This window comes from Erinaceus europaeus, chromosome X, assembly GCF_950295315.1.
Source record: "Erinaceus europaeus chromosome X, mEriEur2.1, whole genome shotgun sequence".
In the NCBI taxonomy this organism is placed as follows: Eukaryota; Metazoa; Chordata; class Mammalia; order Eulipotyphla; family Erinaceidae; genus Erinaceus; species Erinaceus europaeus.
This window is the reverse complement of record NC_080185.1, coordinates 44,753,367-44,777,756: the sequence shown is the minus strand read 5'-3', so window position 1 is coordinate 44,777,756 and position 24,390 is coordinate 44,753,367. Positions and strand designations below refer to the sequence as shown.

The 24,390-nt window shown below is 41.6% G+C and overlaps 1 long non-coding RNA gene across 1 annotated transcript; it reads right to left on the bottom strand.

Moving 5' to 3' along the window:
• Positions 1-7,976: 7,976 nt before the first annotated feature.
• On the bottom strand, positions 7,977-18,339 carry LOC132535835 (uncharacterized). Its single transcript, XR_009547563.1, has 3 exons — positions 18,097-18,339; positions 12,738-12,883; positions 7,977-8,077 (listed from the first exon to the last, which is right to left on the bottom strand). It is a non-coding gene; the product is annotated as an uncharacterized LOC132535835 (long non-coding RNA).
• Positions 18,340-24,390: the final 6,051 nt, after the last annotated feature.

The window sequence follows — 24,390 nt, the reverse complement described above, 5'->3', positions numbered from 1 at the left end:
AGAGAGAGAGCCACCTGCAGCCCTGCTTCACCATTCCTGAAGCTTTCCCCTTGCAGGTGGGGACTGCGGGCTTGAACTCGGGTCCTTGCACATTGTAATATGTGGGTTCAACCAGGTGCACCACCACCCGGCCCCTACAGGTCTTAAAACATTAACTGTGAGGGACCAGGTGGTGGCTGGAGTTCACAGGAATCCTTAGTTCTTGGTAAGCAGAACAATGAATTCTATAGACATCCGGATCTTGATTCTCAGAGCCCATGATTAATTTTCTAGATAGCAAATATCAATAAATTTAAAAAATGTACTTTTTGGATCTGTCAAGATCAGGCAAAGGCCATCCTGGCTGCCCTTCTGCCATCCTGTCCTCCACAGAGCTGTAGGATAATAAGTCTAGTGCCTGGCCAGTGACACTCACAATAGACTACGTGTTTCAAAGTGCAATGCATGAGATTCAAACCTGCAGGAAGGAAGCTTCACATATGGTGAAGCAAATGCTGGAGCCTCTCTCTCTCTCTCTCTCTCTCTTGCCTCTCAACTCCTCTCTGTCTCTTCCACATAAGTAAATAAACAAAGACATTTTAGTAAAGATAGAGTCTTAATGCATTTAAGTGATAAGTGTGTGACCATTTGCTCTCACAACCTTGGAAGGTTACTAGGCTCAGCTATCACTCACACCTAGGGGGCCTCAAACAACAGCTCGGCAATGATGCTGTTGCCACATCAGGGTCCTTCTGGCCTCTGAGATGACCTACCACACTCCCTCACACATGCTTCCATGTCCCTCCTCTTGTTGCCTCCCCTATTACCAAGGATTTCCTAATCCTTGCTCCTTCCCATTTACCCAGCAAGCCTGTAACTCTGCCTTTCTGTTTGTCTGTTTTTCTCTCTCAAGGATGCCACCATTCTGTCTCTGACCTCCCTCCTCTAATTGCCACCAGGAAGAGTCATTGATTTTTGTGTTCTTTCTTGTTCCCATTCTACTTCCTGTATGCTTCTCTTATTCAACTTATCAGAAATGAGTAGAAACTCAGACACAAAGGAAAGATGCTCCCTAATCTTCTTGCTACTTTTTTCCCCCTGCAGTTATTACTGGGGCTCAGTACCTGCACGACTCCATCATTCCTCATGCTTCCCCCACCACCTCTCCACGTTTATTCTTGGAACTCAGTGCCAACACAAAGAATCCACTGCCCCTGGAGGCCACCTTTTCCATTCATAGCACTGCTTTATTCATGAAACTTCCCCCTTGCAGGTGGGAATCAGATGCTCGAACCTGTGACCTCGAGAATGGTTAACATGTGCACTCTGCCAAGTGAGACACCAACCGGACCCTTTCCCAACAGTCTTTCTAACAAACACATCTAGAGTCCCACTGGGTACACACACAGTGAAAATTCTCCTCACAACCCTTTGTCGAAATGAGTCCCTGCTATTTTCTACCGCAGTCCCTGGCTATTTATTTTTTCTTTTCCAAAGCACTTGCAACTTAAGGGATTTGTATCTGCTTTTCTATTCACTGTCTGTCTGAGATTTAATTTGATGAGGTAATGTTGCAGGAGAAACTTACCGTATCTCTGCAGCAGCTACCACAGTGCCCGACACATCGTGGGCTTTTAGTAAGTATTTAGGGAATAATGAATCATCGACTATAGTCTTGTTTAATTTAATTAGTATCTTGGGAAATAGGCGCTACTGACCAAGTTAAATCCAAGCAGAGCTACCGGGAGTTGCAGCACAAATCCTGGAGCCACGGGGCCCAGAGATCAGGCCAGGCTACTCTCTTTCAGGCTCGCAGGTACCCAAGCCCACTGCTTCTAGAGGCTCAGACAGGGCTACTCTCACTGAAACAGACACCTTCCCACTACCCACCTACCCTCCTCCCACACACAGAGACAAAAAAGAGAATAAATGGCGTCCTGGCACTCAGCTCTGAAAGGCTACCAACTTACAACTTCTAGATGACTTATCAGTTTGTGCTGGACGCGCTGACTTACGAATACTTTGTAGCCCATGTCCACATGTCAAAAAATTACCAAAGCTAGGGTGTATTTCTTTGAGAGCCATGACTTCTGTTCTCCAAAACTCATGTCACAGACAATTTTCTGTTTTTTTTTAAATCACAAGGGTAAAAGCGCTATGAAGAAAGAATATGGCATATCGGGTCTAGTGGCAGTTGAAACTCAAGATTTGCAATAGAATGTTCATATCCACAGACTAGGCAGTCCTAGTGGGAAATATATTGTGAAGCCACTACATAATGTGAACACCAATAAGGGGAGGTTTTGTATGTTTTTTTGTTTCTTGTAATATTCCTTTTCTTATTAGCGAGAGGCAGAGTGGCAGAGAAAGAGGATGAAAGAGACCACAACACTAATGCTTCCTTCAATAGAATGGGAGCAGGACTGAACCTGGGCTGCAAATGGCAAAGTGAGGGGTCGGGCAGTGGCACACCCAGGTTAAGCACACATAGTACTAAGTGTGAGGACCTGCACAAGGATCTGGGTTCAAGGCCCCTTTCCCCACTTGTAGGGAGGGGAAGCTTCTCAAGTACCAAAGCAGGTCTCTATCTTCCTTTCCCTCACTGCTTCTCGCTCCTCTCAACTTCTCTCTGTCCTACCCAATAAAAATGGAAAATACGATGGTCTCTAGGAGCAGAAGGTTCATAGTGCCAGCACTGAGTCCCAGTAATAATCCTTAAGAAAGAAAACAGAAAAAAAAAAAAAGGCAAAGTAACTACCCAAGTGAGTTAATTTGCCAGCCCAAGAGTTAATTTTTCGTAATAACTATTCTGTGTCTCTTGTCATAAAGCTATGTCCTCAGTTATTTCTCTCCCACTATCACATGCTGAAAATCCTCGTGCCCTACACTTACAGGCATGCACTGCTCTCTCTAGTTCAAATGAGTTAAATATGGAGCCAGCGAGATAGCTCACATGACATGGAGTCTGCTTTGCCATGCAGACAACCCAGGTTCAAGTCTGGTCCCCACAGTAGTGGACAAAGAAGCTGTGTACCAGTACTGTGGTGTACTTTCCTCTCTTCCTCTTATCTCTCTGCCTCTGTCTCTGTCTGATAAAGTCAACCCAAAGTGGTGAAGCCCCAGAGACAACAGATGATTTCTTTTTAAAAAAATGTGTCCAAAAAATAATGCAATTCTTCATTTTGGATGAGTTTGGTAAGGGAGGACTCATTTAGGGAAGAGGAGTAAGAATATGCCAGAGATATATAGATCACGTAGATTGTGGGGATGGAGAAGAACTTGAGCTACGCACACAATAAAAAAGGTAATTGTGTGTGTGTGGGGGGGAATGAGAGAGAAAGAGAAAGGAAAGGGAAAGAGAAAGAGAAAAAGAAAGAGAAACTGCAAGTGGGGATTAAGCATTGCTTAATCTAAGCTCAGTGTGTCCTAAGAAGTCCAAGTCTTGCATACTTCTTCTCATGTTAAGTGTTCATATGGTCACTGTCTTCTTTTTCTGAAATGGGTCTCATATATGCTTGCCAGAGTTTAAGCCAAGGCAATCTCTCAGAGAAGTTATAAGACATCTTCCCTTTTTTTTTTTTCCTCTCTAAGATTCCCCCATAGACCACTTCTGGACTCTCTGCCTTAAACTACCTTTTCCTCTCTCCTTACTTGAAAGGATTTAAAGGCTCTAAAAGCAGTCAGTTGTTTGATGTGTCTGTCTGGTTATAGAATTAAAAGAATTTGGTGCCTATTAAAGAGATGTGATGCAGTGAGGCATAGTGGGGAGGGAGAGCTGGGATGGCAAAAGGGATTCAAATAAATTGTAAGCTTTTCCAAAATTCATGAAATTATGCAGTCGTCACTGTAATTAGGGAAGAATCTCAGCAATACTGAAAGGGTGATTATCTAATTAATGTGATACAACATAAAGCACTCAGCATAGACTAGGCTATATATGACACTCTCAAACACGCTTGACTTGAATCTAAGACTTTATATCAGATGCTCAGTTACAAAAGTAGCTAGAAAAACGGTGTGCCCATTTCAGTCTACAAATTGCCAAGCGCTTTGTCTGCACCTGCAGGGAAGAAATTTCATGAGTGATGAAGCAGTGCTGCAGGTGTCTTTCTCTCTCTTTACCACTCACTTCCATCTTGATTCCTACAAATAGAGAAAAAGCGGGACCCCCAGCCCCCATGTACAGGGGAAAATTTCAAACCTAGTGAAGCAGTGTTGCAAGTGTCTCTCTGTCTCTCCACCTCTTCTTTATTTCTGGCTATCTCTACACAATAAATAAATAAAGATAATAGTGAAAAAATTGTAACAACCAAAAATATTTAAAAGAGAGATAGAGGGGGGAGGAGAGAAAGTGTAAGAGAGGGAGAGCCCTGAGACCCAGTAATAACCCTGGAAATAAATAAATAAATAAATAAATAAATAAATAAATAAATAAATAAAGAGAGAAACTACATGTCCAACAGAGGATAGTTAGCATAATGGTTATGCAAACATATTCTCATCTCTAAAGTTCCAAAATCCCAGGTCCAATCCTTTACAGCATCAAAAGGAATAGCTGAATAGGGTCATGGTTAAAAAAAGAAAGAGGGGAGTCAGGCGGTAGAGCAGCGGTTAAGCGCACATGGCACAAAGTGCCAAGAACCAGCGCACATGGCACAAAGCGCCAAGAACCAGCTTAAGTATCCTGGTTCTAGCCCCCGGCTCCCCACCTGCAGGGGAGTCGCTTCACAAGTGGTGAAGCAGCTCTGCAGGTGTCTATCTTTCTCTCCATCTCTCTGTCTTGCCTTCCTCTCTCTATTTCTCTGTCCTCAACTTCTGTTTATGAGTGGGATCATCCCATAATCATCTTTATCTTTCTGATTTAGCTCACTTAACATAATTCCTTCTAGCTCCATCCAAGATGGGTCAGAGAAGGTGGGTCATTGTTCTTAATAGTGGCATAGTATTCCATATGTTCACATGTATCCATAAATGAGGGCAAAATATATACCTGAAAGCAAAAATACACAATAGTCTGCAGTGAGTCAGTATAAAGTTCATAATGAAATAGTGTCTACTTAGACTTAGATACCTTCCTCATCTACTTCCTATTACCCTTCCCTCACTCACTCCAAAGCTAAGCTTAGCAAAGCAAGGACTGCAAAAACTGAGTAAGGGCAAGAGACTGGAATACTTTAACGATGATTCTTTAGTCACTATCAGGCCACTCCATCAGCTTGGGCCCTAATCGGGGAGTCCTGAGATTGCCAAACAGACAAGATGGGCCTAAAACTCGAATATATCCCTCTCTCCATTGTGACTGGTCATTTCTATCGAAAACAACAAAATAGACCCCTTTGTGGGCCCCCATATGATCTTGCCCTCAACTTGGATCAACAATGGTAAAGAATATCCCATTCTCCAAAGGGAGAATGGACTACATACTCTATGCTACACCTGAGGAAGATGGGGCAATATTGAGGCAGCATGGAATGTTCCTACTCATGACCACAGAATGTGAGTTCAGATCTAGAGGGATTCAGTGGTCACATAGGCTCCTAAGCTAATTAAAGGCTCCAGATCACATCAAATTGATGGGATTTACATTCAACAATATTTATACCCCTTTCCCATATTAAGGAGCTACTCTCTTCCTGGATCCAGCTTTCTGGTCCTTTTTCCATCCATGATATCTCCATAGACAATAACTTGGATCCACTGGCATTATCAGATTTCAGGCTCAGAGGCAAAAAGAAAAAGGAAAAAAAATAAGTAGTATAGCCACAGGCCCTTTGGAATTTAACTAAACTATATCGGGAGTTGGGCAGTAGCGCAGTGGGTTAAGTGCAGGTGGCATAAAGCGCAAGGACCAGTGTAAGGATCCCGTTCAAGCCCCGGGCTCCCCACCTGCATGGGAGTTGCTTCACAGGCGGTAAAACAGGTCTGCAGGTGTCTCTCTTTATCTCCCCCTCTGTCTTCTCCTCTCTCCATTTATCTTTGTCCTATCTAACAATAACGACATCTATAACAACAACAATAAAAAACACAAGGGCAACAAAAGAGAAAATAAATAAAATTTTTTTAAAAAGAAAAGAGATATCAAAGGAATCCTAATTGGAATGAATGAAGTTATACATTCATTATTCACAGATGATAAGTTGGTATATGTAGTAGACCCCCAGAAACTCTGCCAAGAAACTACTGTAAATCGTCAATGAATTCAGTAAAGTAGCAGGCTACAAAATCAATACCCATAAATCTGTAGCATTTCTTTATGAAAAGCATAGGTAAGAAGGAATGAAACTGAAGGAAGCAATACCATTCACAATTGAACCCAAGAAGATCAAATATCTAAGAATAAATCTAACAAAGGATGGAAAGGACCTTTTCAAGGAAAACTATAAGTGTTAAAAGAAATAAAGGATGATGCAAAGAAATGAAAGAACATCTCCTGTTCATGGATTGGGATAATAAATACCATTAAGAGGGCTATTATGCCAAAAGCAATCTATAGATTCAATGCAATCCCTACTAAAATCCCAATAATATATTTCAAGGAAATTGAACAGATTATTCAAAAATTTGTGTGGAACTCTAAGAAACCATGAATAGCCAAAACCCTTCTAAGGAAAAAGAAAAATGGAGGCATCACAATACCACAAAGCAGTAGTGATCAAAACAGAGTGGCACTGGAACAAAAATGGTCATATGGACCATTGGAATAGGATAGAGGGGCCAGAACTCAATCCATACATATACAGATACCTTATATATGACAAAGGGGCCAAATATACCCATTGGGGAAAAGAAAGTCTCTTTAACAAATTGTGTTGGCAGAATTAGACAGCCACATGTAAAAAAAAAAAAAAAGAAAGAAAGAAAGAAACTAGACCACCAATTAACACCATACACCAAACATAACTCAAAATGGATGAAAGATCTGGATATCAGACCTGAAAGTATAAAATACATAGAAGAACATATCGGTGAAACATTTCATGACATTGACATCAAAGATATATTTCTGCCCCATGGGCAGAAACAAAGCAAGATTGAACAAGTGGGACTATATCAAACTAAAAAGCTTCCATACATCAAAAGAAAACTCCATAAAGATAAACAGGAAACCCAGCAAATGGGAGAACATATTTGCACATCATACTTCAGACAAGCACTTGATATCAAACATCAATAAAGAACTCATTCAGCTCAACAAAAAGAAAAAGAACCCAATTAAAAAGTGGGCAGAGTTACATGCATAGACATGCATAGACAGTTCTCCAAAGCAGAGATACAAGAAGAGATATGGCCCACAGACATATGCAGAAATGCTCTAATTCACTCATCACCAGAGAAATGCAAATTACATCCACATTGAGATACCACCTCACACCTGCAAGAAGAACCTTCATCAACAAAGCAGGAGAAAATAAACGTTGGAAAGGATGTGGAGAGAAAGGAACTCTAATACACTGCTGCAAAATGGTACAACCATTACACTCTAATGCAAAATGGTACAACCATTACGGAGAACAGTATGGGGAATCCTTAAACAAATACAGATGGAAATACCTTACGACCCAACAATCCCACTCCTAGGCATTTATCCAAAAGAGATAATTTCACTAATTCGAAGGGATATATGCATACCCATGTTCATAGCTGCATTTTCTACAATAGCAAAAATTTGGAAGCAACCAAAATGTCCCTTCAGAACTCTGGTGGTGGGATAGTGTGGATTCAAAACCCTGTCGACATGTAATTCCCTAATATGAAAATATAAAAATTAAATTAAATTTTAAAACATGGATCTGATATTTCCAATATAGATGAGAGATAATGATGATAACTTTAGCTGCACAAACAGCCTCTAGCAGACTCAAGGAAGGCATGGAATGAACTAAGGCTAAAAATGATGATCTAGAATTCATAAGCTTCCCTATTCTTTATCCCTCTGGAGTATGGACCCAGATCATTTTTGGATGCAAAAGGTGGAAGTTCAACCCCTCCAGTACCCACCTGGGGTGTGAGGAGTTCATGAGTGGTAGAATCAGATCTGCAGGTGTCCCTCTGTCTTTCTTCCTCTATATCTTCCAGTTCTCTTAATTTCTCCTTGTCTCTATATAAAATAAATAAATAAATAAAATATTTAAGCAAACTAATTAATATGGCAGAATAATCAAACTCAGAATCCATGAAGAATTAATTGAGATTTGTTCTGAATACAGAATTCAAAGAGATACTTGCTATTCAACGTTAATAAAGAACAAAGCTTCAACTGGATATAAGTGTATAAGACACAGTAGACATTATATGGTAAACTTTCATGGTTTTAGGATGTGGAATCTTTTAGAACCCCAGATTCTATTAGAATCTTTAGAATCTGGAATCTGTTAGAATCACCTCTAAACTGTTAAGTAATTTTTTATTATTTTTTTCTTTTTTTTTAATTGGGGAATTAATCTTTTACATTCAAAAGTATATACAATAGTTTGTACATGCGTAACATTCCCCAGTTTCCCATATAACAATACAACCCCCACTAGGTCCTCTGTCATCCTTCTTGGACCTGTATTCTCCCCACACACCCACCCACCCACCCCAGAGTCTTTCTTTTACTTTGGTGAAATACGCTAATTCCAGTTCAGGTTCTACTTGTGTTTTCTCTTCTCATCTTGTTTTTCAACTTCTGCCTGAGAGTGACCTGTTAAATCTTAAGTGTTCTTACTTCAAGGGTCTGGGTGGTGGTAAACCCGGTTGACAGCACAAGTTACAATGCACAAGGACCCAAATTCAAGTCTCTGCTCCTCGTTTTTCAGAGGGAAAGCTTTGTGAGTGGTGAAGCAGTGTTGTAGGTATTTGTCTCTTTTTCTCTCTCTACCTCCTATCCTACCCCCACAATTTCTGTCTCTATCCAATGAAAATAAAGTGGGTTTTTTAGTGTACTTATTCCATCAAGGCATTGTTCAGATTATATGAAATATTGCTTAGTAAGTGTTTAGCCCAGTGCCTGACGAGCAGTCTGCAGTAGCCTCCCCCCCCCCTCCATCTTTAAGGTAATGAATGACTTTTTATTGCTGCGTCACTAAAGACTTTGGGGAGTTGATGACCTCCCATAAATATTGATGATAAAAGTTAGTGGACTTTCACAGTCTGGAAAGAACCTTCTCAGCGACATCTACAAGCACTGCTTGAGAGGCCCTGCATTTTCTTATTGGTCAATCTGAGGTACATGATGTGACTGTATAGATTATAGAGGCTCTCAGTAACTAAGTGTCCTGCCAAAATCTTGCCTTTGCCACTCCTAACGCTAAGAAAAATAAGCAAACGGCCTGTTCTTGGGAGCAGACTCAGCATGATCCTACAGAAAGGGCAGTAACATCTCTTTCCTGACTAATCCTTGTTGGCTTTGGATTAATTTTTTGTTTGACTCAGATAAAAGTCTTTTCAAAACATTTATAAAGGTCATCTTATGCAATGGAGGTATCACCAGCCTAACTATCTCATTAAAGAGACCACCTCTGGCCAAGAAAACGATATACTATAACCCTGGAATGCAGACATTAACCACAAGATTTTCATTTCCTGAAAATCTCTTGAAATGTTATAAGTCCCTTGGCAATAGCTTTCAAGCACCACAGTTGTAGTCAGGCCCTGTTTCAGCTGTGCTTCTGCTAAAATCTCTGACAGGCAAATCCCTGAAGAGTCAGGAGATTGTCAAAATGAAGACATGTTTAATCAATGATTAATCTATGATTAATCTTATTGGCCATGATTACCATACTTAGATATTCTAGTCTATCAGCTCTGAGTGTCCTTTTATGATTCACCATGTCATCATACATCCCTCACAGGATTAGTCTCTTTTAAATCACTTTTCAGAGAACCTGTAAGAATCTGACACATAGATCACATCCATTTTCAAAATGTTCTATTTCTCACCTCGGCTAGAGTGTTTCCATCTATGATGGGAGTGCATGCAGACAATGGCCTGCTTTCTCAGAGTCCTCTATGGACACAGAAAAAGGAACCTGGAGGTGACAAGAGTTTTTCTCCTGGCAACAGTAGAGAATATCAAAAACAATCCACTCTACTGGAGAACATTATACTTAGCAAATTAGTAAAGAGATAAAAGGCAAGTACCCCATAGTTGTATATATTTATGGAATCTAGAGAACTGGTACACATGAACCTGCAAGGGAAACGGAAAAAAAAATACAGAAGCAAGCAAACTCTTTCCAATACTTATAAGAACTATGATGGTGGGAGTCGGGCAGTAGCGCAATGAGTTAAGCACACGTGGTGCAAAGCTCAAGGACCGGCGCAAGGATCCTGGTTAGAGCCCCAGGATCCCCACCTGCAGGGTGGGTACCTTTACAGGTGATGAAGCAGGTTTGCAAGTGTCTTTCTGTCTTCCCCTCCTCTTTCTATCTCTCTCTACCTTATCTAACAACGACAGCATCAATAACAACAACAACTACAACAGTAAAAAACAACAAGGGCAACAAAAGGGAAAATAAATAAATAAATATAAAAATTTTTTTAAAAAAAAGAACTATGATGGTTGTCTTTGGGAGGTAGGAGGGTAGGTACCCAGAACTTTGGTGGTGGGTGTGGTGTGGAACCATGCACTGTAGCCTTACAATCCTGTAGCCCACTGCTAATCACAAATAAGAAATGGGAAAAACAGTCCATCCATAGGATACACCCTGGCTGATCTTGGACAAAACAAGACACCCATCTATTTCAGAAATTTTTATTGGCTATGTTCTAGGTGCCAGTCATGGTCTAAGGTCAAATACATCCATAGTAGAGTAATCGTTGGATGGCATGGAAATAGTCTGGGAAAGTTTCATAAAAGAAAGAGTGTGGGAGTTGGGCGGTAACACAGCGGGATAAGCGCCAGTGGTGCAAAGCACAAGGACCAGTGTAAGAATGTTCGGTTCGAGCCCCCAGCTCTCCACCTGCAGGGGAGTCGCTTCACAAGTGGTGAAGCAGGTTTGCAGGTGTCTCTCTTTCTCTCCCCCTCTCTGTCTTCCTCTCCTCTCTCCATTTCTCTTGGTCCTATCCAACAACGACGACTACAACAATAAAATAAGGACAACAAAAGGGAATAAGTAAATAAATAAATATTTTTTTTAAAAAAGAAACTCTCCAAAGGGAGACTGGGTTAACATACTCTGCCACTCAAGGAAGACTGGTCCTGAAGTGAGTGCAGCCTAGAATGTTCCTAGCTGTGACCATGGAATGTGAGTTCAGACTAGCAGGGAAACAGAGGTTGCACAGGATCCTGTGCTAATTATGGGTGGACAAGGATCTTAGGTCAGATCAATGAGGTCTGCAGTTCATGGTAATTTATATATACTTTCCCTACATTTGGGAAGCTCCTCTCTCCTCTGATCCAGCTTTCTAGTCCTATTCCCAATGCTGACACCATCTTCCTAGACAATACTTTCGGGTCTATCTGCATATTAGCTATCAGGCTCAGGCAAAAATGAGAAAAGTAATTGATAATTTCCAGAATTTGAGCTTCAGAAAATGTGCTCATAATATGGTTGTGGTATGTTCATAAGAAGACCTCAACACAAAAGAGACTAACTGAGAGTAAAGCATCAAGAATGTGTGGGACTGAGTATGTGCCAAGGTTTGAGATAGTGCAGGTGGTACGGGCTGACCTTCACCGGGTGAGCAAGCGAAAACAAAGTAGAGACGATGAAGGTCAGACTGAACTTTTACTGAGAAGGCCCCAACTCAGAGCAGAGGGCCAATAAAGTAAAATGTTTGATATAGAAGGAGCAAATGTGCCTACCCATATCTTTACTAACCAAGGTTACTCTCATATTTTGTTTTCAATTGCTTATCACGTCAGCTTCTGTAACTCCGGCTAGCTTCTGCCCTCCTAAAAGGTACCAAGCGCCTGCCCAGTGCTATAGGTTGTGTTGAAGCTAAACTTACCAGACACAGCTACTCAGGAAAGATAACAGTAACTAAGGCAACCAGACCTTGAGCAATGGGTCCAAGTCCCACCTTTTAACCTTGCAGCCTCTGCTTCTGTAACAACGCTTTTTGCTCTCAGGCCTGCACCTCCTATAGAAGCTTGTACTGTCCCTTTGTTTGGGACCAGAGTTCTCAGAAAGATCTGAAGTCTTGGCCGCCTGTGTAAAATAAACTTCCTTTCCCTTTCACCCACCCCTGCTTCAGTCATCTTAATCACTAATAAGAGTTCCTTAACATCATGGGCCCCTTGAAATATACGTAGACTTCCTACCTTCTTCCAGTATGAAGACCCCAAATCTCATCAGCTATATTCTTACCTTTAGGTTTCTGATTACGAGACAATTCTTTCTGCTTTATATCTTAAAGTTTTCCAGCCACCACGTTGCAAATGCTACCATAGCACCAACCTGAATTTCCTGGGCAGAGGAGTTCACCAATGAGTCCTAGAACCCCACCTCCTCAGACCACTAACCCACTAGGGAAAGACAGAAACAGGCTGGGGGGTACAGATCAACCTGTCAACTCCTATGTCCAACAGCCAGCAGAAAACCAATTACAGCAGTCAGACCTCCCACCTTCTGCACCCCATCAAGACCTTTGGTCAGTACTTCTAGAGGAATAAAGAGTAAGAAAGCTTCCAATGGAGGGGATGAGATAGGGAACTCTGTTGGTGGAAACTTTATGGAATTGTATCCTTACCATCCTACAATTTTGTCAATCATTATTAAATCAATAAATATATATGTGTATTTTAAAAGGTGTATAAAATACAAAATACCTACATGCATATACCTATGCTGGAATGTTCCAAGGGGAAGAGTATGCAGGCAGTTCTCACAGGCAAGGGACAGCAGAGTGTGTTCAAGGTACTGCAAGTAGCTTCATAACTGGTTCATGATGGCTGACAGAGAAATTTCAGGAGCAGTGGCTAAAGATAGAAAACCGGTCATGAAGGGTCTTAGAATCCAAACTAAAATCAGGTGTCCAGACTTTTTTTTTCTTTCTTTCAGTTTAGATAGCGATAGAAAGGCTGAGAGGCAGAGACAGTATGAAAGAGATCATAGCACCAAAGTTTCCTTCAGTGAAATGGAAGCCGGGCTCAAACCTGGTTCACACACATGGCAAAATAGTGCACTATCCAAATGAACTGTTTTCACCAGCCTAAGTATTTTTAGCATGACAGCCAACATCCAATGAATGGCAAAGCAGGCATTCACAAGCTTGACCATTTTGTGCCCGCTGGAGGCCAGTCTGGAGTAACCTCAGCTGATAAGCCCCATAGAAGCAGATCCCCAGGAGTCGGGCGGTGGTGCAGCAGGTTAAATGCACATGGCGCAAAGTGCAAGGATCACTTAAGGACTCCTGTTCGAAACCCCCTCCGCTCCCCACCTGCAGGGGGGATGGCTTCACAAGCGGTGAGGAAGGTCTGCAGGTGTCTATCTTTCTCTTCCCCCTGTCTTCTCCTTCTCTCTCGATTTCTCTACATCCTATCCAACCACAAGGACAGTAATAACAACAATTTTAATAATAATGATAATAACAATAAACAACAAGGGCAACAAAATGGGAAAAAATGGCCTCCAGGAGCAGTGGATTCGTAGTGCAGGCACTGAGCCCCAGTGATAACCCTGGATGGGGAAAGAACAACAACAAAAAAAAAGAAGCAAGTTCCCCGTTCAGTCTCTCTTCCTGCCCAGATTGATTCCACAAGCTATCTTTCAGGGGTATTCCTGATGTTCCCCAATACATTTTCAGCCTGCAAACCCCTGTCCCCAAATCATCTACAAAGGACCAAAATTAAGGCTGGATCTCAGTATTTCTCATCTGTAACATGAAAAGGTGAGTTGACTCCTTGCAAACCAAACACAAATAAACACAAAACAAACAAATAAAAAATGCTTCTCCTCTACACTCCCATTCCATGGAGGCTGGAAGTCATTGACAATTCTTGCAGCTGTTCCAAAAACACCAGGAAGTGGTTAACAACAGACACTTAATTTTAGCAACCCCAGCAGGATTCGCCACAGTAATTAGAAATGTTGCACAAACAGACCACCCACAAATCATGCCCCCAGTAGGATTTGACATTATCTACTTTTATAGATGTAAAAATGCTGTCTCTTTCATGCCAAAGCTTGCTTCTCAGGAAAAGAAAGAAAGAAAGAAAGAAAGAAAGAAAGAAAGAAAGAAAGAAAGAAAGGAAAGAAGGAAAGAATAAAAATACTGCTGCTCCCTGTGGACCAGCATGAAGTGGGACTGTTTATCTTTTGCTGATACCAGAACTAAAAGCAGTAAGTCCAGCACTTTCCTAAATACACTGCAAAGCTGAACATATGATTAAGGTAGTGAGCTGGGTATTGCTGCTATGTCTCTCTCCTCCCCCAATTAAAAAAAAAAAGAGCTCTTCAACAAAATAAAATTGAAATCAGGATTCTTGTATAACTTATGATGGCTCTGTTACTCCACTGCTACTAGTGGTGCTTTTCCTAAACTTTTTTTTTTTAAGATAGGCATGAGAGGAGGAAAGGGGAAGGGAGAGGGAGAGGGGAGAGGAGAGGGAGGGGAGAGAAAGGAAACCACAGCACCAAAGTTTCTTTCTGTGCACTGGCTGCTGAACTCGAACCCGAGTCATGCACATAACAAAGCAATGCACCATCCATGGAAGCTATTTCATTGGCCCTGATCCTAAGCTCGAAATCATGTGATTCTCACTGTGTCAGCACAGTGAGCTCCTGCACTATTTCCATAACTTCAATGTCATTTTGTTCAACATCATCACTTCTTTATAAAGCTGATGAGTGGAATATTTAGATTTCCAGTGCAGGTCACTGCAAGGGTCATACATTCTCCCTCTACATCTTCTGTTCCTGCCTCCTCAGAAAGCTGTCCCAAAACTGCCACAGTAAGTTCACTGTGTTATGTTTATTGTCTCAGTGTGTGTGTGTGTGTGTGTGTGTGTGTGTGTGTGTATGAGAGAGAGAGAGACAGAGAGACAGAGAGATATGCCATGTGATGGAAGATTTGGGCCTGCCTTCTGCCCTGAGTCACTGGGATAGGATCTGGTTACCCAAGAGATTGAACTGGAATAAGTGTGCTTAAAAAAAAAAAAGTGAATGAGGGAGTTGGTTGGTAGCGCTGCGGGTTAACCGCATGTGGCACAAAGCGCAAGGACCGGCATAAGGATCCCAGTTCAAGCCCCTGGCTCCCCACCTGCTGGTGAGTTGCTTTACAAGTCGTGAAGCAGGTCTGCAGGTGTCTGTCTTTCTCTCCCCCTCTCTGTCTTCCCCTCCTCTCTCCATTTCTCTCTGTCCTATCCAACAACGATGACATCAATAACTACAAAAATTTAAAAAACAAGGGCAACAAAAAAGGAATAAATAAATAAATAAATAAATAAATAAATAAATAAATAAATAGACAAATAAATAAAATGAATGTTGTGGTCCGGGTCGTGGCCAAGTGAAAAAGCTTTGGACTCATCATGCATCAGGTCCTGAGTTGGATCCCCGGCAGCAGGTGTGCCAGAGTGATGTCTGGTTCTTTCTCTCTCCTCCTATCTTTCTCATAAATAAACAAACAAAATCTTTATTTAAAAAAAATGAATGAATGCTCAGCAAACCTAGTAAAGAGATAAAAGACAACTACTGAATGGACTCACTTATGTGTGGAACAGAGAACTGAAATTCATGAACTTGCAAAACAAACAGACAAACAAAGTCACCAAACTGTCTCAAAGGCTTTGTGAGAACTATGGTAGTCACTGTTGGGGTGGTGAGGTCATAGGGCTTTTGTGGTGGGTGCTGTGTGCAACTATACTTTGTAAACTTATGATCTTGTAAACCACTAGTAACCACTAATAAAATAATTCAAAACAAAAAAATGAAGAAAATGAATCGACAGATGAATATGAACTGAGGTTAGAAATGTTTGGGGACACTATTCCTAAGTTTAGTGATCCTTCTGTGAAGAGAAATATGTAATGGGAATTGTACTCTGGTTTGTGTCAAGTAACCCATCATAAAGTACATTTCTCTCTTTTTTTTGAAGTTTTTCTATTATCTTTACTTGTTAGATAAAGACAGCCAGAAATTGAGGCAGTAAGGGGAGACAGAGAGACAGAGAGACATTTGCAACACTGCTTCACTACTCACAAAGCTTTTTCCCTGAAGGTGGGGACCGGGAGCTCAGTCTTATGTCCCAAGTGTGCCACCACCCAGCCCCTAAAATGAATTTCTTTATATCTTCTTTGATTTAACACCATCCAAAAATCTCATAAATGTCATTAAGTGAAGGACTTAATGTATTTGCCAAGCCTGGAAGTTCTTTGCAAGTCTTGGATTCTGACAACAAAACCTGAAGTTATTAACCATGGGTCTACAGGACCATGGATGGGCTTCAGGCATCTGTAGTAAAGACCTCAAATTGTTCGCAAAATCTGTGGAGGTAGCATAACTCATCTGTGTACACAAGCAATCTGCAGGGGGTTTGTGGCCCTTGAGAGGTTAACAGTCACTGATGCCACTGATAGTCTTCTTTCACATTTCTGGAAACTGAGAATAGGAAAACTTGGTGACTGGTAGCTCAGCTGCGAGTCAAATTCAAGTCTGCTTCTTTTTCTTCTGGTGAGCTTTTCGATACAACATGCCCAGGGGGCACTGAAAGCCAAGACCTCATTTCTAGTACATTCTAGCTTCATCAGACCACACAGATTATGTTCTTCCTGCCAAGAAAATGCTTCTTCCAAGAGAACCAAAGGCTCCTGTTAGGATCGCTAACATTTATTTCTTCAGCATTTTATTTTATAGCTTTCAGAGCACTTTCGTGCTTATGATTTCATTCGATGGGTGTCAGAAAAATCACATTCAGTCTGTGAAGTGAAGAATTCAAAAGCTCAGGTTATGGAACTGGACTACCTGAGGTAAACTATTGCCTCTTCACTCACCAGCTGGGACACCCTGAATAAGTTACCTAGCATTTTATCCCTCAGCTGCATCATCTGTGAAATGAGAATGATGATTATGTCCACATCATGAACTCAGTGTAAAAGCCAAAGAGGTTCTACACAAAAATACTACAAGACAAATCCTGACAAATAGCTATAACATTAGCTAGCAACATCATCCCAACTTTATAACTACTGATGAGAGAACTGAGAAATAGAAATAAAATGAATGTGACTTATCAAAAGGTGCCGTATTATTAGTGGATCTCAAAAACAAAGATCCTTTAGCTCCAAATCAAAAGATTTTAAATGTATATGTAGAACTCTACAAATACAGCACCCATGACACAAGCAACCTCTTCGGAAATTTTAAAAGATTTATTTATATATGAGAGATAGAGGAGAGAGAACCAGAGCATCACTCTGGCACATGCTATGCCAGGGATCAAACTCGAAATATCATGCTTGAGAGTATAACACTGAGCATCTCCAGGGCTGCCAACCTCCCAATGATGAAAACAATTATTTATTCATTTATATCACTGATAAGCATGACATCAATAACATTGGGTACCCAAGAAGGAAGCTTCAGAATCACCTCTCATTCCTTGCTTTTAAATCCATAGAAAAGGAAGTCAATTCACTGGCTCTATTATGTCTAAGCATCTCTGTTAACCCAGGTAAGACACATCCTCTGACAATTTTTTTTAAGTCAAGAAGACACTTTGGGCATAGTCAACTGCTTATGGGAATTGTATGGAAGAAAATGAATTCAGTCTTATGGAGCCAGACAATGGTACATGTCTTTGAGTGCACGCATTAATCTTGGGTAAGGGCCCAGGTTCAAGCCTCCATTCTCCACCTGCAGGGGAGAAGCTTCACATATGGTGAAGCAGGTCTATAGGTGTCTCTTTCTCTCTTCTTATTCTTCCTCTACCTCCATTTTTCTCTGTCCTGTCAAGTAAAATAAATAGAAAAAAATATTTAATTTTTAAAAAATACAGTGTTAAAATCCCAAGTAAATCCAATCAGGAGTCTTGTCACCTTCAAAACTCTTTCAAGAAGCTCAGAATGGCTCAGTTTTTCTCCGCCAATTATCATGAATAACTTATGCTCATGGTGTGTTGCCCGGACAATAGGTAGCCAAGAAGTCAAAAGTTCTCACCGCCTAGCTAAAAGGACAAGAAGAACTCACTCACTTCTCTTTCAGTTATGCAGTGGCCACTTCAGATGCACTAACTTGGAGTTCCCAGATGCACTTGGGCTGAAGGAGCCTTTAAGAGAGTTTTTCAATTACCAGAAAACACATCAAAAACTTGTCCAGTCTGAGTTCTTTTGTATTTTTCCCGGCACAGTAGGACTGGATTGTGTGAAAACCATCAATCCCTTTCTACCAGCACAGCCCTGAGGGCAATGAGCCAAGTTCTCAGTCCAAAGACTAGGGAACAAGTTATGACATGCAAACATAACAGAAGCCTGTATCCCTGTCCTGTAAACGTAACTCTCCCCTTCTCTTGCAATGTTCCATTTGCAAGTTGTTTGTTTGCTTGTTCTGTTTTTGAAGCCCTCCTGCTCTAGGTCCCAATCAACTGAATTGAGGTTCCATGTCCATGTCCGGTATTGTGACAAGAATGGACATTTCCGGTGAAACTTAAGTTTTCCTCCCCCAGTCAAACCATCCTTTGATGCAATGCCATGAAAACCTGTGAGAGCTGGGTTGTTGCTTTGCACTTTCCTTCAGCAGAGCATTCCACGGGAAACTATTTTTAGCCAACAAAAGTCTGTCTGGCTCAGATTCTCCTATTAGTTAAGTTCAAAGCAACACAGCCCAATGTGTTTATCATAAAGCCAATAGAGGCTATGCTTGTACAACTGGTATCCAAAGCAGCATGCTGCTGAAAGAGGGGCCAGATCTTAGATTAAGATTGTATTAGGAGATCAGGTCTGCTCATACTCATATAAATAAAGGATCAGAAAAGAGTTGGGGGGTGTCTGTCTCCCTAACTCCCTTTAGAGATTGAGTACAGTGGGTGGCTTTAGAATGGGGTTGGGTCCCAGCGTACTTGGTAGAGCATATCTGTTACAAGGTACAAGGACCCATGTTCAAGCACCCTGACCCCATCTGCAGGCAGAGGAAGCTTCACGAGTGGTGAAGCAGTGCATCAGGCATCTGTCTCTCTTTCATTCTTCCTCTCTATCTCCCCATTTCCCTTCAATTTCTCTGTCTCTGTTGACAAAAATGATATACTAAAAAAACTTTTAAAAATAAAATTAAATAAATAAAAATAATAAAGAAATGATATATTAACTACAGAATCAAAAGCACCTTATCAAAAAAGTGAATAGTGAAGCTGCTCCTCTGTAAACTACTCACTCTCCAAAGTGTAAAACTATCACATCTTTCATAGAAGGATTTGCCCCTTCATTATCTATTCGCACTTGTATATAAAAAAAAGTCATAAATAACTTCACTTTCTTTTTACCTTAACAGTGTGTAATCTGCAGTAGAGGATATTTCCTCCCAAATATGTCTCCATCTTTGCATTTTGATCACTCTTAGAAATTAGGCCATGGAATGCTTCACACCTAGGACAATAAATTTTTTCACAAGGAGGACCAAAACTTCAAATGGAAAATACAGCAGGCCAGGGGTATGGATCAACCTGCCAATGCCCATGTCAAGCAAAGAAGCAATTACAGAAGCCAGAACTCTCACTTCTTGCAACCCAAAAATAATTTTGATCAATACACACAGTGGGGAAAAAAATGTTAGGGGGAAGATGACCACGGGGGTCTGAACTCCAACTCCATCAGGTACCTTAGAGAGGAGGGAAAGAAAAGGGCATTTGGATGTAATAAACAGTGTACATGTGACTTGGAAAGGAAGAGAAGATGGGGCCCCCTCCCTATCTTGAAGCTTGAAGAAATCACGTTAAGTGAAATAAGTCAGAAACAGAAGGATGAATATGGGATGATCTCACTCTCAGGCAGAAGTTGAAAAACAAGATCAGAAGAGAAAAACATTAAACAAAACTTGGACTGGAGGTAGTGTATTGCACTAAAGTAAAAGTCTCTGTGGTGTTGAGGGGGGTTCAGGTCCTGGAACATGATGGCAGAGGACCTAGTGGGGGTTGCACCCTTATGTGTAAAACTGAGAAATGTTATGCATGTACAAACTATTATATTTACTGTTGACTGTAAAACACTAATCCCCCAATAAAGAATTAAAAAAAAAATCAACGGGGGGGTGTGGAGAAACTACATCAAGTTGGAAGGCTTCTGCACAGCAAAAAAAAAAAAAAATCACTAAACAGCAAGACACCCTACAAAATGGGAGATATTTGCATGCTGTCCATAAAAGGGCTCATAAACAAAATATATAAAAAGCTCACTAAAATCAGCAACAAAAAGAAAAAGCAATCCCATTTAAAAATAGGCATAGAAGGCCAGGAGATGGAACATTTAGCTGAGTGCATAGGTTACTATGTGCAAGGCCCCAGTTCAAGTCTTTTTTTTATTATTATTCATTTATTAACTTTTGTTGCCTTTGTTGTTTTACTGTTGTAGTTACTATTGTTATTTATGTCGTTCGTTGTTGGATAGGACAGAGAAATGGAGAGAGGAGGGGAAGAAAGAGAGAGGAAGAGAAAGATAAACACCTGCAGACCTGCTTCACCGCTTGTGAAGCGATTCCCCTGCAGGTGGAGAGCCGAGGGCTCCAACTGGGATCCTTATGCGGGTCCTTGCATTTTGCTCCATGTGCACTTAACCCGCTGTGCTACTGCCCGAATCCCATAAGTTCAAGTCTTAGGTCTCCATCTGCAGAAGGAAAGCTTCAGAAGTGATAAAGAACATCTGGAGGCATCTCCCTGTTTCCTTTTCTATCTTCCTTTTCCCTCTAGGTTCCTCTCTGTCTTTAAAAAAAAATTTGATATTATTTATTTATTATTGGCTAGACAAAGACAGAAATTGAGAGGGGTGGGAGAGGTAGAGAGGAAGACAGAGAGACACCTGCAACTCTACTTCACCACTTATGGGCAGATGGGGACTAGGGGTTTGAATACAGGTCCTTAAGCACTGTAGTGTGTACGCTTAACCAGGTAAGCCACCACCTGGCCCCATGAATTCTCCCTGCACACAAAAATATATATATAAGTATATAACTAAATAATAAAGAAATAAGTAAAAATGGACATGGAGAGACTCCTCACCAAAGAAGAGATCCAAAGAGTCCAGTTACATGACAAAAATACTCAAAATCATTGATTACCAGAAAAATATAAAGACAACAACGAGGGGCCGGGTGGTGGCGTACCTGGTTGAGTGCATGTTACAATGCGCAAGGACCCAGGTTCGAGTACCCAGTCCCCACCTGAAGGGGAAAAGCTTCATGAGTAGTGAAGCAGGGCTACAGGTGTCTGTCTCTCTCTATCTCTTCTTTTTATTCTTCTTCTTCTTTCTTTTTTCTCTTTTTTCTTTCTTTTCTCCCACTCCCCTCTAGATTTCTGGCTGTCTCTATCCAATAAATAAATAAGGATAATAATTAAAAAAAAAAAAAGACAACAAGGAAATATCACCTTAACACCTGTGAGGATGTCATAACTCAAAGGACAGAAACAATAAGCATTGGCAAAGAAACTGGTGGAAGTATACAGCAGTTCAGTCTCTGTGGAAGATAGTCTGGATATTTCTCAAAACATTACATATGGACCTACCCTATGACCAAGCAATTCCTCTGTGAAGGATCTCTCCAAAGAAAACAAAAACATCTGTGCAAAAAAGTTCACTATACACCTCTGTAAACAGCAGCAGTATTTTAATAGTCCAAATATGAAAGCAAACCAGATGTCCAACAAGAGATGGACACAGTTGTGGCACAAAATACTCAATGAAATACTATACTGTCCAGAGACATCAGGCATGGATTGCCAACCCTTTACCCTCATCACTTGGATGAGACCTTTCCTTTCATGGTATTCTCTAGTTCTATTCCAGGAGGTTCACTTCCTAACAAAGTCCCAAAACCTAGATATAGGCCAGGTCCCATAAGATAAAGCATATGTTCACATGTATCTATAAATTAGGGCAAAATATATACCTGAAAGCAAAAATACACAGTAGTCTTTAGTGAGTCAGTATCAAGTTCATAATGAAATAGTGTCTGATGCTGAGGAATTATTCTGATGCAGTCTCTGCCCCCAGGTTTTACCATGCCCCGCGAAATCCTAGCAGTGCCCCCCTTCAACCAATCCTGCCCCCACACGTCACCCCTGGCTGTTGACCAATAAAAGCTCTCTCACTCCCCCCCCTCGGCTCTCTCTCGGCTCTCTCTAGGCTCTCTCTCTCTCTCTCTAAGCACCCCTTCCTTCTTGCCCGGTGGTGAGGTAGTGGGGACGGCCATTGTCAGCTGACTCCACGTGGCCTGAGCCACCCCCCCAATCCTATAATAAAGATTTGTGTACCCCATTTGCTCCAGACCTCCTCTCTCTCTCTTCTCCGCGGCACAGCCCGACACCTGGCCACAACCAACAAGTGTCCACTTAGACTTAGATACCCTCCTCACCTATAATTGTCCAACAGTTTGTTTGGCTTTGTATGTTAACTCTATTTTCAGCCACCAAGTTCCAGATGCTAGCAGGATGTGACCAGACTTCCCTGAACAGACAACCCCACCAATGTGCCTTGGAGCTCTGCTTCCCCAGAATCTCGCCCCACTAGGGAAAGAGAGAGACAGGATGGGAGTATGGATCGACCTGTCAATGCCCATATTCAGTGGGGAAGCAATTACAGAAGCCAGACCTTCAACCTATTGCACCCCACAATGATCTTGGGTCCATACTCCCAGAGGGTTAAAGAGTAGGAAAGCTATCAGGGTAGGGGTTGGTATACGGAGGTCTCGTAGTGGGAATTGTACGATGCTGTACCCCTCTTATCCTATGGTTTTGTCAATGTGTCCTTTTTAGAAATAAAAAAGTTAAAAAAATAAATAAATACTATTCTGCTCTAAGTAATGACGAAATCATTTCCATTACCTCATCGTGACTAGAACGTGAAGAACTCATGTTGAGATCAGGCAGGACGAGAAGTACTATGAATCCCAGATGATCTCTTTTACAGGTGGAATGTGAGAAACAATGAGGGACAGGCAAACCACGGGATGAACTGTAGACTGCATGAGGTTGGCAGGGAAGCCAAGGATGTGGGGGAACAGGAGGAAGGGGGGAGAATAGACACTGAGGACCCAATGCATGTGTGTGAACCTAAGATGGAATACGGGTATCAACCATGGAAAGATGAATGAACAGTTAGATTCATGTGACGACAACTTTCCTATAAACTCTTATTTATTTCCTCAATGAAACCATTTTTTTTTTTTTTACCTCCATGGTTATTGCTGGGGCTTGGTGCCTACACTATGAATCCACTGTTCCTGGAGGCCATTTTTTCCCCTTTTGTTGCCCTTGTTTATCATTGTTGTTGTTACTATTGTTGTTGTTGCTGCTGCTGTTATTGTTGGATAGAACAGAGAGAAATGGAGAGATGGGGAAGACAGAGAGGGGAAGATAAAGATAGACACCTGCAGACCTGCTTTACCACCTGTGAAGCAACTCCCCTGCAGGTGGGAAGCTGGGGGCTCCAACCAGGATCTTTACGCTGGTCCTCGCACATAGAGCCATGTGCGCTTAACCCATTGCGCTACCACCTAGCCCCACCTCAATGAAACATTTTAAAAGAAATCCAATTATGGGGCCAGATGGTGGCTCACCTGGCCCCAAGCTGCAGAGAAAGGAGCATCACAAGCAATAGAGCAGTGGTACAGGTGCTTCTTTCTTTTATCTCCCCCTCTCAATTTACCTGTCCTACCAAATAAAAGAAAGGAGGGAGGTAGGAGTGGCAGCCCGGAACAGTGGTGTTTTCATGAAGCCATCAATCCCCAATGATAACCCTGGTGGCAATAAACAAAAACAAATTTCATTTTAAAAAAAATTGGGGCCAAGAAGTGGCAGATCTGGTTGAGCACACATGCTATAATGCGTAAGGACCCGGGTTCCAGCCCCTGGTCCCCACCTGCAGAGGAAAAGCTTCACAAGCAGTGAAGTAGATAGTGCTGCAGGTGTCTCTCGTCTCTCTGTCTTGATCCCTCTCTATCTCTACTTTCTTCTCAACTTCTGTCTGTCTCTATCCAATAAATATATAAAGATAATTTTAAAAAACTCATTGGGCCTGATATTTCCTTGCACTATGATTCTCTAATCTGGCCATGCCTTACTCTTCTTGGGCTTAAAATATAAGGGAGCCGGGCGGTAGCGCAGCAGGTTAAGTGCAGGTGATGCAAAGCGCAAGGACTGGCTTAAGGATCCCGGTTCGAGCCCCCGGCTCCCCACCTGCAGGGGAGTCGCTTCACAGGCGGTGAAGCAGGTCTGCAGGTGTCTTTCTCTCCTTCTCTGTCTTTCCCTCCTCTCTCCATTTCTCTCTGTCTTATCCAACAACAA